The sequence below is a fragment of the Chlorocebus sabaeus genome, chromosome 22, assembly GCF_047675955.1.
Source record: "Chlorocebus sabaeus isolate Y175 chromosome 22, mChlSab1.0.hap1, whole genome shotgun sequence".
Taxonomy (NCBI): domain Eukaryota; kingdom Metazoa; phylum Chordata; class Mammalia; order Primates; family Cercopithecidae; genus Chlorocebus; species Chlorocebus sabaeus.
This window is the reverse complement of record NC_132925.1, coordinates 67,586,617-67,600,391: the sequence shown is the minus strand read 5'-3', so window position 1 is coordinate 67,600,391 and position 13,775 is coordinate 67,586,617. Positions and strand designations below refer to the sequence as shown.

Here is a 13,775-nt window from a genome sequence, read left to right as displayed (position 1 = left end):
GATCACCTCCATGGAGAGTAAGGAGGTACAAGGAATCCACACCAGTGAGATGGTGGCATTAGGAAATAGAAGCAGCATCGTGGCACAGCAATTAAGAGAGCAGACCCTGGAATCTGACAGGAACAGGGTCAGATAGCAGCTTTGTCCCTTTACCTGTGAGACTGTGGGCAAGTTGTCTGGCCTCGCAGTCCCCAAACTTTTTGGCACCAAGGACCAGTTTTGTGGAAGACAGTTTTTCCATGGACCGCAGAGGGTTGGTGGATGGTTTGGAGATGACTCCAGTGCATTACATTTATTGTGTACTTTATTTCTATTATTATTAAATTGTATAATGAAATAATTCTACAACTTGCTATAATGTAGAATCAGTGGGAATCCTGAGCTTGTTTTCCTGCAACTAGTTGGTCCCCTCTGGGGGTGATGGGAGACAGTGACAGATCATTAGGCATTAGATTCTCATAAGGAGAAGGCAACCTAGATCCCCTCGCACGCACAGTTCACAAAAGGGTTTGCGCTCCTATTAGCATCTAATACTGCTGTTGATCTGACAGGAGGCGGAGCTCAGGCAGTAATACGAGCAATGGGAGCAGCTGAAAATACAGAGGAAGCTTTGCTCACTCGCACCGCTCACCTCCTGCTTTGTGGTCTGGTTCTATTCCGGTCCATGGTATGGGAGTTGGGGACCCCTTGTTTAGCCTGTCTGGACCTCCACTTCCTCATCTTGAAGCTGGGGATAAAAAGCACCTACCTCATTGGGTAGTTTTGAAAATCAAATGAGATTCAGTATGCAAAGCATTTAGCACATGCCTAGCATGGAGTAGCTGAGAATAATTAGTAGCTCTTGTTAGTGTAAATGGAGATAACCGAGATTTTGCTGACACCTGACCCCTTCCCTGCATGCACTCCTCAGAGTCTCTAGGCCCCTGTTGCATTTTTCCAGGATAAATTATAAACGTCTTGAATGGAAAGAATGGGGCCTCCCCAGTGCAATTTCTTTCTTCTGTTTTCAATAACTATAAACGATAAGAGATCCTCATATGAAGCTTTGAGAGGAGTATCAGTTCACTCAAAGAAAATATTCTACAAGGTTTAAAAACATATGGCAATGTTTATCTGCTTTTTTTCTGTCCTGAGTCAGGCTTTGTAGTAAAAACATTTGATGCCGGGCTCAGGGGAATGGGAAAAAAATGTTCAATCAGGAACCTTCCTGTGAATACCTTCTTAAGACAGCTGTAATACTACTCAGGGGATGCTGTATTTATTTGGATCCTGGGACGCTTAGCAAAGGTGATGACAGAAAACACTGGCTTATGGATGCAGGGGGCTGTGGCAGCCAAAATAATGTGTCAAACTTGGCCTTGCTTGAGCAAACACCATCCAAGAGAGAGCTGACACAATCTCCAAACGTATAACATTCTGGATGAGAAAACCAAAGCCACAGGGTTTGGAGAGCATGGGCTGTCATGGGAATTGCTTTTGTTCAAAATGAGTTTTGCCCCCACTGGGGGCAGCACCGCATGCTGTGCTGAGTTAAGGAGGAGAGTGAGGTAAGAGGGCTATCTTAGTTAGGGTTCCTCCAAAAGCTGACTCTAAAGCACAAATCTAGGCACAAGTAATTTACTTGGGAGGTGTGGTGGTTGGTTTTATGTGTCAACCTTGGCTAGGCTATGGTTCCCAGTTGGTAAATTAAGAACTAATCTAGGTGTTGCTGGAAAGGTATTCTGCAGATGTGATTACCATCTACATCAGTTGACTTAAAGGAAATTAGCTTCCATAATCTTGGTGGGCCTGATCCAATCAGTTGAAAAGTAATAAAAGCAGAGTTTCGGGTTTCCCTGAGGAAGAAGAAATTCCACTTGTGGACTCCAGTGCCAGCTTCTGCCCAAGAGTAGTTTCCTGCCCGCTCTGTCTGATGGCCTGACTTACAGATTTTTGGACCAACCTAGACAGCCCCCATAACTGCGTAAGCCAATTCCTTTCAATAAACCACACACACACACACACACACACACACACACACACACAGAACATTTTCATTTCTTTAATGAAATTTCTTTTTTCACTACTTTTTTTTAGCTGTTTGCTTAGTGGGTTCTCTAGGGCTTACTATATACATTTTTAACTTACCATAATCAGCTTCAGATTCATATTAACTTAATTCCAGTGAGATATAGAAAAGTTATTTATATGGACCTCTACTTTTTCCCCTTTCTGGGTTATTTATTTTTGTACACATTATAGCCATAAATGTCATAGGCCCAACAGTGTATTGTTACAGTTATTACTTTTTATGACATTATGGCTTTTTTAAAAGGTGAGAAAGGAGAGCAAGTATGTATTTATAACTTTTGTTACTTTAGCCTTCTTTTTTATCATTTCTGGTTCCCTTCATTTGTCCCTGTGGATTTGAGTTATCATCTGTGATTCTTTCATTAGTCCAATGTAGTTTTGCTCCAACCCAAGTACCTTTAGTGCTGTTATTGGCAAATACTTTACATTTTTGTAGGTTATGGTCTCAACAGCACATCACATGCATATCTTATGCAGTTACTTTTTAAGAGAAGGAAAAGAAAGATGCATTTATATTGTCTTTTATAATTACATGATTACATTTGCTGGAGCTCTTTGTTTCTTGTTTGAATTCAAAGTATTATCTGGAGTTATGTGCTTTCAGCTGAGGAATTTTCTTTAGTATACCTTATAAAGTGGGTTTGCTAGCAACAAATTCTCTCAATTTTTGTCTATCTGGGAATATCCTTATTTTATCTTCATTTTTAAAAGATAGCATTTCTGGATAAAAAATTCTTGATTGACAGATTATTTTTCTTTGAGCACTTTGAATTTGCTATCCCACTGCCTCTGACCCCCCATTGCTTCTGGTGGAAAGTCAGCTGTTAATCTTATTGGTGATCTTTTGTAAGTGACGAATCATTTTTATCTTCCTGCTTTCAAGATTTTCTCCTTGTCTTTGGTTTTCATCATTTTTACCATAATGTGTCTGGTTTTGGATCTCTTTGCATTTATCCTATATGGAGTTAGCTGAGCTTGTTGAATGTGCAATTAAGTTTTCTTTACATTTGGAAAGTTCTGGCCATTATCTCTTCAAATACTTTTTTTCCTGATGTTTTGCCTCATCTACTTTTGGTACTCTCATTATGCATACCATATATTGGTGTACTTAGTAGTGTTGCACATTTCTCTCTGTTATTTTTCTATTCTTTTTCCTTTGTTTTTGGATGGCTTAATTTCTATTAATCTATCTTCAAGTTCACCAATTCTTTCTTCTGTTGGTTTAAATCTACTGGTGACTCTCTCTAGTTAAATTTTTACTTCAGTTGTACTTTTCAAAACCAGAATTTCTATTTTGTTCTTTTTAATAATTTCTATCTCTTTATTGATAGTCTATTTGATGTTACATTGTCCTCATACCATCCTTTACTACTTTAATCATAGTTTCCTTTAATTCTCTGAACACATATAATGCCTGATTTAAAATTCTTGTTAAATGTAACATCTGCTTACTCTCAAAGGCAGTTTTTGTTGCCATCACCATCCTGCCCTCTTATACACACACACACACACACACACACACAGAGAGAGAGAGAGAGAAAGAGATAGAGGAATCATACTTTGTTTCTTTGCATGTCTTATAATTTTTTTGTTGGAAACTGGCATTTTAGATCAGGTACTGTAGCAACTCTGTGTACTCTCCACCCTCCCTTGGAGGTTGTAATTGTTATTTGCTTGTGTATTTGTTTAGTGACTGTCTGGATTATTTTAGTGAAGTCTATTTTGCTCTGTAAGTAAAACTTCTGATATTGCTCCTCAGGGATTGCAGCGTGGGGTATGCCTACAGTCACCTTGGGATGACAATAGTGTTGACAGACTCTTTGACTTTCTCTTTCCTTGACTACTCCTAATGTTAAGCTACACTACTGGCTCTAGTGTTTTCAACATGCCCTAGGGTATAAATTGCTTCACAGGCTGATCCAATCAAATTCCATTTTCAAGAAATAGTTGCTTAGGTCAATGTTTGATATTTTTTCTGACTCCAGGAAGGTTCTTCTTATTTATTTCTTTTCCCCGTTTCTCTCTGGCAAATAAATTGGCCTATAGTCTAGCCCATGTCAACAATGAATCTGTCAGTCTCCAAATTGTCTTTGAACACAACCTCCACTGTTTTTGAGAGGACTGTTAGGCTTGAACTTCTTCACACTTTGTGGCTAATCAAGTCAGTTCCTTTGTGGAGATATTTGGAGCTCTCTGTTCTATGGTCTTCTCACACCAGGCAAAATCTCTAAGCCCAGGTTCTAGTACTGACGGCAGGATCAATGGCACATTTTTATCTAAGTAATAATCCCACTTTGGGAGCTAAAGATTTGGTGAAGGGAGGGGCAGCATCCCCAAGTCACCTTGTCTTATTTCTCTCCGCAGCATGGAACCCCCACTCATGAGCTGGATCAAGAGTGATTAAGGCCCTGGTGTTTTCAGTGGGACTGTGCTTGAGGTAGAGCCTCTGTCCCATGAGTGAGGGCTAGGCAGAGGAAGAGAGCCTCCACCTCTCAGCCTCACTTGCCACCACTTAGCCTCAGAGACGAGGAGCTAGGACAGAATGGGAAACACTGACATCCTGCCCTTCCTGGGAAGATCACTCTCTGACTGGGAGCTAGGAGAAAAAGAAACCTTGTTTTCTTGTCTGTATCACTCTGGAGTGGGGTTTCTGTTTTGCTGGGCTGAGAGGAGGAAAGGTTTGATTCAAATATCATAGACTCTTGCTGTTCTTACTGAATATCAGTAGATTTTCTTCAATAAGGGTTTCTTCGTTTGCTATGTGCCTTTAGGAGCATTTCCAGAGGTTAAAAGGAAAAGAAACAGTTCTCACCAGTTTCACTGAGAACAGGTCAGCAGAGGTCTTCACACCATTATGCCAGAAGTGGAAGCCACCTGAGTATTTAAATATGAATCTGATCCATAATCCCCCTGGAAGAGTGGCAAGAAAAGGGGATTTATTTTGAGGCTTCATTTGAAAGTATATTGCATATCCTGCTTCCATTGCATTGCTAATTCTATGACTTCAGGCAAATTATTTTACCTCTCTTTGTCTTTGATTCCTCATCTATAGAATGGGAATAGTAATCCCTACATTGCAGAGCCATTGTAAGGAATTGAAATTATGTATCAAAGCGCTTGCCAAATATTAGGTTTTCAGGAAAATGAGGTGGTTTTTATTATCATTTATTATCATGCAGGAGAGCTGAGAGAGGAAATTGGCTCTGGAAGAAACGGAACTCAGGCTCAGGAACACCTAATAGTGGATCCATCCACCTCACAATTTCTCTTTGATCATGAAATTGACTCTCTTGAGATGTTAGGCTATTCTCCCTGCCTCTGTGTGCCCACCTCCACACATACACACACAGTACAATTCATTCAAGGGGGAAAAGAAAAACAACAGCTGATTTTCCTCTTTTTTACAGAATCTAGTTTATCAGTTTAACATACCACAGGAAATCCTCCCACACTTGAAGAAAACTTACAAAACAGAGAATGGCAATGACATAGCTCACCAACAAAATGGGAAATTTGGAGGAAAGAGGTCTCCAAAAACAGTGCTAACATGAGCAGGACCTTCCAGCAGTGGTTTTCCAATTGCAGAGTATAGAATTACTTCTGAGGAATTTTGTTGAAAGGCTGATTCCTGATCTCCTCTTCTTCCTCCCTCCGAGACTCCGATTCTAGAACTGGGGCTCTGGAATTCGCATGATGAACAGCCCCCGGCGGATTCTGATGCAGGTGATCTTGCTACTTTGAGAACTCTTCATTGGAAGCTGACTCAAGCATCTGTAATGCCTTCCAGGTTCTTTCTGAACAAAGACATACAAAAGGTTCATACTCTGGGTCCTCGCTGAGAAGACTTTGGGGACTCTTAGATCACTTCAGTTCTTAATTCAAGCTCCCTCTTTCCAGAAAGTCTAAAGGCAGCCCAGGGTCCCTATGCACAACCTGAATTCCTTCACTTCTTCCTTCTAGCAAGAGAAGTAAGTAGGCCAGTCCTGGGCCTGTTGTCCTCACATTCATTTCCCACCCTCCCCTAGCTCTGCTTTGTATATCAAGGAAGCTAACTCTGGGGGCTGCATCTCCCATGTTCCTGGGTGAGCTCCCTTCTAGCTGCTTTTGTTCAACTGGAGGTATTGGTGGGAAATCAGAGGCAGGACGAAGAGAGAAGCCAGAGGATTTCTCCCTGCACATCCATCCATTCTGCAGCAACATTTTCTCCATGCTCCAGTTGCCACTGCACAGCCCACTGTGGACCCTGAGTTCTAGGTGACCCTGGCCACTGGAATCTGGTGACATAACTCCACTTCCTTCCCTAGTCTCTATAGCCTAAGCATAGCATGGTCTATTCCTTGCCTTCTTACCTCCCCCAATTCTCCATATTCAATTTCCTGTGTTGTAAATACCTGAAGGGGTATTTCTACCTAGACTCTAATTGAGACAGCAAGTTTGGCAAATAGAGGTGAAGTTTCTGGTGAGGAGGGAAAGGTACCCTTTGTAGAGAACAGGGAAGAAGGAGGGAACAACTAGGGGTCCTTGCCCTGAAGAACCTTCACTGGTCAAGATCCCATACCTCCTACCTCCAAAAAGCAGGGAAGGAATATGATGCAGAGGAGCTAGAACCAAAGGAGAGGGGTGTTATGGTGGGCATGCATCCCCCAAATTTCACATGTTGAAACTAAATAATCAAGGTGATGCTATTAACTGATCTTATCCATCATGATCTAATCACTTCCTAAAGGTGGTAATACTGTTAAATCACCACCTTTAGGAAGTGATTAGGTCATGATGGATAAGATCAGTGCCTTGTGAAATAGTTGGAGAGGGCAAATCTGTTTCTTGCATCTCTTCCACCATGTGAGGACACAGCATTCTTCCTTCTGGAGGAAGCAGTACGCAGGGTGCCATCTTGGAAGCAGAGAGCTATCACCAGACACCAAGCCTGTTGGTGCCTTAATTTATACTTCCAAGACTCCAGAAGTGTGAGCAATAAATTTCTATCAGTAAATTACCTATCCTATATTACTTTGTTATAGCAGCACAAACGGACTAAGACAGGGAGCAAGTACATCCTAAGCAGAACCATTACATCAATGGCTTCACTGTAGACCAGGATTTCTCAACCTCAGCATTATTAACATCTTTGCCAAATAATTCCTTGTTATGCAGAGCTGTCCTGTGCATTGTAGGATGTTGAGTAGCACGTCTGGACTCTACTCATGGGATGCTAGTAGCATACTACCCTGAGCTGTGACAACCAAAAATGTCTCCAGACATTGCCAATGTCTCCTGGGGGGCAAGGTCACCCTCTCTCCCCCTAGTTGAAAACCACTGCCATTTAGCTTCAGAGTTCTTGAGCCCCTAGTAATTCTTCTGCTGTGTTAGCCTTGTTGGAGTCCACAAAGTCAGCTGAGAAAGATAATTATTGCCACATGCTCTACAAAGAAGTTGCAACTAGGCCAAGTGCTCAGAGCTGTCCCCAGGAAGTATGGAGTCCCCCTACATTCTCCTCATCCTCTGCCTCTCTTTCCCCATTAATCTAGGTGAAATCACATAGAAGCCTGGCTTCAGAGGCAGAAGAATCAGGGCAGAAGCAGGGAGGGTCTTTCCTTTCTATCTAAATTTCATGAGGTGGCTGGGAGTTTTGGCTATTTGTATAAGAGTCTCAAGTCGTTTAGGTGCAATCCACTGCTTGAGGCTGCAGAGTCAAATACACCTGTCGCCCATTCCAAACCTAGTTCTGCACTTGAATGTTATTGGGTAAGTTCCTTAATCCCTCTGAGCCTTGGTTTCCATATCTGTCAAGTGGGGATAACTCTTTCTTTATTGATGTTTTCTGGGTACTAGGGGAATAGTTGTAAATTGCAAAACAAAAAACAAACAAACAAAAAAAAAACACAGACACTCACTAGATGAAAAGCTGGAAAACCATGACCCACAGTCAGATCAGGCTCACCGAAGGTTGCCAGATTTACCAAATAAAATATTGGATTTGGCAACCCTACATGTTGGCCACCTGCTTTCATAAATGAAGTTTTATTGGATATTGCTATACCTGTTTACTTCTATGTTGCCCACGGCTGTTCTTGGTACACAAGGCAGAGTGCAGTAGAGGGTACAGCCCTCAAGTCTCAACTCTTTAATATCTGGCCCTTTACAGGAAATATTTGCTAACCCCAGCACCACAGGGTCAGTGATGTTTATAACAGCGGTGTGATAGTGCCAGCTTTTAATGAGGCAGCGCCTCCTCTAAATGAGTAGGCAGCGTGGATATGATGGGACTCTGCACCCAGTCAGGTGTCCTCACTTCAAACCCTGGTTGTCCTGTGGAGCATTGGACAAGGCATTTAAACTTGTAACACCTCAGTTTTCTCCTCTCTAAAATGCTGCACTATTGGAGCTGTCATAGGAAGGCAGAGTGCACTCGGGTTCATGGTTGTTCCGGGTTTATTTGAAAAACCCAGAGAATCCTCTCATGGGGTCCTGGGAAAAACTCATCAATTAAATGCACATCAAAGGAACACCACAGTGCTAGGAACATGGTAAATACTTATCACATCCTAGCTTACTAAGGAAATATGATAGCTATTTCTATTACTACCATTACTTCTATTACTGCTATTATTTTACTACCTCTGCTAATCCTTCACAGCATTGTTGTGAAGCTTAAATGAGATATGAATATAAATGGTCTGGCCCTAGTAAATGCTCAGTAAATGCCACTTTTGCTCCCTTCTCCTCTATCCATTTTCCTGGGTCACTGCCCATCTGTCCACAGCAGGGTCTTGCGTGCCAGCCAGCCCTGGCAGCTTTGCATGAAGAGTGCAATCCGGCAGGCTCTCCCATTCAGAACATAGCTCTGGTGCCAACTCCTTGGGCCTTGTCTGCCCCAGGAGTTTCCCATTACCTCACTCCCTGCACAACAGCACCACTTCCTTCAGTAGCCCTGTCTCCTTCCTTCACTCTCGCAATCACATCTCAGTTCCCCAACTCACACACTCACAGAAATCAGGGGAAGGGAAGAACTCGTTCCTGCATCTTGGCCCCTTTCCTGGGATCTGGCTGAGAATCTTGTGCATATGAGGTGCTGGCAGAACCCCATAGAAGATTAGTGTGCTAATGGCCTCATAAAAATGAAACATTTATGGAGAGGGCTTTATTTCACTTTACCTCAGTTCCCCTCTTTTAATGAGGCTGGCTGAACTGTGGGAAGCCTTGGGAGTCAGACAGACAACACAATTTCCAGTTCCACACTCTGGTTGTGAGGAGTGAGAAAGAAGTTGTGTTCCCCATCAGAGGGGTTGCAGGGCAAGGGACAGGAGCTGAGGAGTACCAGGGGACAGAGGGTTGGGGTCTCTGGGAGGACTTCATCCTTCACCAAGGACCCTTTATCTCCTCCCCAGAGTAGAAGGAGTTCTTTCAAGAGGAGAACAGCTAGAAGCATTGGCCAGTCTGCCAGGCTCATGACTCGTGTGCCCCTCACTAACAATAGGTCCTTTGACCCACAGTGGATTCATCTCAGTCAGTGACCAACATGGCCCTCACTGGCCTTGGCTTCTAATCTTCACATGATATGAGCTCACAGCTTGGCCAGAAACACTGGACTAAGTTCTGGCAACACAAGGCTCTTGAGAGAAGCACCTTGTTGTTCCCCAGCCCCCGTCTCCTCTCTTCATCCCTTGGCCCCAAACTTCTTCCTCATCTCCTATCTGCTTCCTCTCCAAAATATAGCCTGGGTGGCTGGATCCCTGGCTTTGACATCAGGTAGATCTGGGTTCAAATCCCACCTCTGCTGTCCAACCTTGGACAAGCTCATCCTCCTCCCTGGGCGCCATTTCCTCATCTTTCAAATGGCAATGCGGCTGCTGAAGACATAGAGCAACAGCACTGAGAGACACCCACAGCAAGCATTTGATAAACACAGGCTGTTTCACAATGGCAGGATGACAGGGCTTCAGTGTTGCCTCACCTCTGGGCTAGGACACTTACCAGGAGCTTAGCTTAAGGGGCTGGATGAAGGCTTGGTAACCAGTGATGCTTGAAGGACATAGTCTGGTTCCTCCCTACTGTATGCCCGTCTTCCCTCCTCTTGCCTCTTCTTTAGAATTTAACAGCCGCAGAAACTGATTGAACACGTGCTGTATGTGAGGAGCTGAGGCAGACCAAATGCCTGTCCTCCAGGTTCTCCTGTTCTTTCATCTGCCTGCTGAAATGCTGACTGGGATCAGGGATCTATCAGATGCAAAGATCGAGCTGGATATGACGCATTCTTAAATCCTGCCGATGCTGCTGACCCTCCACTTCGTGAGGCTCTGAGAAAGATGCCTTCTCAACAACAGCAGGAAAATGTTGGCTAAAGCAGGCAGGGGCTCCACCCCTCAAAGCAAAGAATGCTGGTAAACTAGGTCATTGCACATGAAGAACTGCTTCTTCCTAAGCGACTAGACCTAACTATTGTCAGGTCTGCAGCAGGGCCCCACCCCAGAGGCCCCCAGAGGCAGAAGCCCTAAGAGGCTTCCCCATCTCTGCCTAAGGCCAACTCTGGAACAGGGAGCGAGGTGGAGTTGGTGGATCTGTGCCTCAGCTTCCTCACTGCTCAGTGCTGTGTCCTATGCGGTGTCCCAGAGGTCCCCCATGGGATTGAGCCCATTGCTGCCAGCAGTCACCTGCTCATTAACTCACTCTGTATTGATTCCCTCCCTTCCCTCTTCACTTCCTCACTCCCTCACTCCCTCACTGTGCCTGTTAGTGAAGTGGGAGAAATTCCCTTATCCCCCTGGCAGGGCGTGTGTGCCACAGGGCTGTGGCTCCCTTCTTCTGTGCTCCGCTGTCCAAACCCCTAGGAGGAGCATGCAGATGGGCAGGTCATGGGGAGTGTTTTTGAGCTCCAACCCAACAGCAGTGTCTAGGGTTGTTTACAGCTCCCCAAGCCTCAATGGGTGGGTGTCACAGTGCATTCTTTCAGCTTTGCCATCCGCAGGTGGCTCACGTTAATCAACTCAGTTAGACCCTCTGCCTTATCACAAGGACAGAGGGCTTTCTGTATCCCAGGTCTTGGCCAAATGTACCAGAAAAATCAGATCACATGTGGGCTTGGAGGATGGGTGCAAGGTTTTATTGAGTGGTGGGAGTAGCTCTCAGCGGATGGATGGGGAGCCAGAAAGAGGATGGAGTGGGAAGGTGGTCTCCTGGAGCTGGACCTCCCAGCAGTCAGACTTTCCTCCGACCGCCCCCAGCTGAAATCCATGTTGCCCCGCCGTGGATGGCCTGCCAGCATCTGCTGGTGTCTGCCGGTGTGCTCTTCCGCTCCTCTGCTCCTCTTGTCATCCAGACACTTGTGTGTGTGTCCACTTAAGGTCTCTTGGGTTTATATGGGCACAGTATTGGGGGTGTGGCAGGCCAGAGTGGTCTTGGAAAATGCAACATTTGGGCACAAAAACAGGAGTGCTTGTCCTCACTTATGGCCATGGGCACAGGCTCTTGGGTGGAGCCTTCACCAGCACCCCACCCTTCTCTACCCAGCACTTTCCTGCCCCCTCCTGTATCATTAGGATCACCTCCCAAGTAAGCTACTTCTACCCAAGCCCTTGCTGCAGGTTCTGTGGTACATGCAGAGGCCACTCTTTAGAGAAGGGCCTTGTGGGGATGTGGACAGCTGCAGCCTCAACTGTCAGCTCCTTCAGAGGCAGCCTCAGCTGCAGAAGTCCTGACCTGAGGTCTTGCTTCACCCAGGCAGCTCACGCCTAGTCATTGTGTAAGGCAGGGTATAAAGACCAGGCCATTTCAGCCCAGCATGGGGACAGTGACAGGCGATGCCCACTCCCTGTTCCCTGCCCCTGCTGGCTGACTGAGCCTGGGGCTTTGTCAGGCCTGTGCTACACTCGGACTTCTCCCCTTGCCTGATCCTATTGCCTTTCCTTTCCCTTCAGAAGACTTGATCCCTAATAAACATCTTGCACCCCAAACTCCATCTCAGGGTCTGCATTTGGAGAACCCTGCCCTCAAGATTCCCTGAAGCAAATCTGCATCTCAGATCTTACCTCACAATGTGGGTGAGCAAGAGAGGAGAACAGAAGCCAGTGCAACTCCTTAGCTGGTGAAGTGCAGCCAGAGACAGAGAGAGAGAGAGAGAGGGAGGGAGAGAGCCCAATTCCTAGGTGAAAAAAGGAAGAAAGGGGATTGAGGAGAGAGAAAGAGATGACTGGGCCTCTTCCCATGGAACAACACTCTGGGCCTATGGGTCCACAGGAAAGAGAGAAGCAGGAGAGAGAAAACCATCGACTTGCCTAGGATTTTGAATGCAATGACCCTGCCACCTAAGGAATGGTGGCCCATGGAAATTCTTCCCTCACAGGTCCCCAGTTCCTCTGCCTTCCTCCCTTTGTCCAGGGAATGGTGTTCCTTCAGCCTGTGAGCAGCAGTTCTGCCAAACCTCATTAACCAGGTCCAGGGAACGAAATTCCACTCTGGCCTGTGCAGTGCAACACTCGGCCAAACTCCCTCCAGAAGCAACTGCATGGCCAACAGAGGAACCTGACTCACTGGAATTTGCTTTGTCAACAATCGTTGCGTTATGAAGAGAATGACAGGCTTAGTGGGGTAGCTATGGGAAAGACAGAACTAGAGGGTGTCTGCCCTTGAGGGGCTCTAGAACCTAGCTGCAAACTGACACAGACCCAAAAAAAACTACAGAGCAAAGCAAGAGATGCAAAGTGAAAATAGTTTTTGAAAAAGAAATGCCTATGGGAAACATCTTCAGCTGGAGTAGTCAAGAAGCTTTCAGAAGGAGGAGGTATTTGAGCCAATCAACTATCAGCCCTGTAAGCCAGCGCTGTCCAATGGACACATTATGTGAACTATAATGCGAGCCGCATACGTAACTTCAAATTTTTTAGTAGCCACATCAAAAAGAATAAAAAGAAACAGGTGAAATTAGTTTTAATCACATATTTTACCTGACCCCTGCATAGTTCAAAATAGTATTAATGCAGTAATTTTAAAAAAGAATTAATTTGATATTTTATGATGTTTTTTATGCTAAGTCTTTGAAACCTGGTATGTATTTTACACTTACAACACATCTTAATTTAGACCAGCCATATTTCAAATGCTTAACAGTCACGTGTGCTTACTGACTACCACACTGCTCAGTGAGACTTTGTGTTCTTGTTACTGAAAGGGCTCACGGACTGGGAGTATCAGCTTATTAGAAAGGCAGAACTTCAAGCCCTGGCCCAGACCTCCTGAATTGCAATCTGCACTTTAACAAAAATCCCTGTCAATCTGTTCAAGCTGCTGGAACAAAGTACCTTACACTGGGTAATTTATTAACAACAGAAATGTGTTGCTCACAGTTCTAGAAGCTGAAATGCCCAACATCAAAGCACCAGCAATTCGGTGTCTGATGAGGACCTGGTCTCTGCTTCATAGACAGTGCTTTGTTGCTGCACCCTCACATGGTGGAAGGGGCACAGAGCACACTTGAGTCTTTTTTTTTTTTTTTTTTTTTGAGATAGAGTCTTGCTCTGTCACCCAGGCTGGAGTGCAGTGGTGCAATCTCAGCTCACTGCAACCTCCACCTCCTGGGTTTAAGCAATTCTTGTGCCTCAGCCTCCTGAGTAGCTGGGATTGCAGGCACCTGCCACCGTGCCAGGCTAATTTTTGTATTTTTAATAGAGATGGGGTTTCACCACATTGGCCAGGTGGGTCTTGAACTCCTG

General features: G+C 44.9%; 1 long non-coding RNA gene across 1 annotated transcript in view; it reads right to left on the bottom strand.

Annotated features, from left to right (window-relative positions):
* The window catches only part of LOC140709777 (uncharacterized), a 78,631-nt gene that overhangs the window by 1,235 nt on the left and 63,621 nt on the right, over positions 1 to 13,775 (bottom strand). Inside the window, exons 2-3 of the long non-coding RNA XR_012090500.1 lie at positions 5,568 to 5,864; positions 4,883 to 4,980 (exon numbers count right to left, since the gene is read on the bottom strand). This is a non-coding gene — a long non-coding RNA (uncharacterized lncRNA). The remainder of the gene's footprint in view (positions 1 to 4,882; positions 4,981 to 5,567; positions 5,865 to 13,775) is intronic.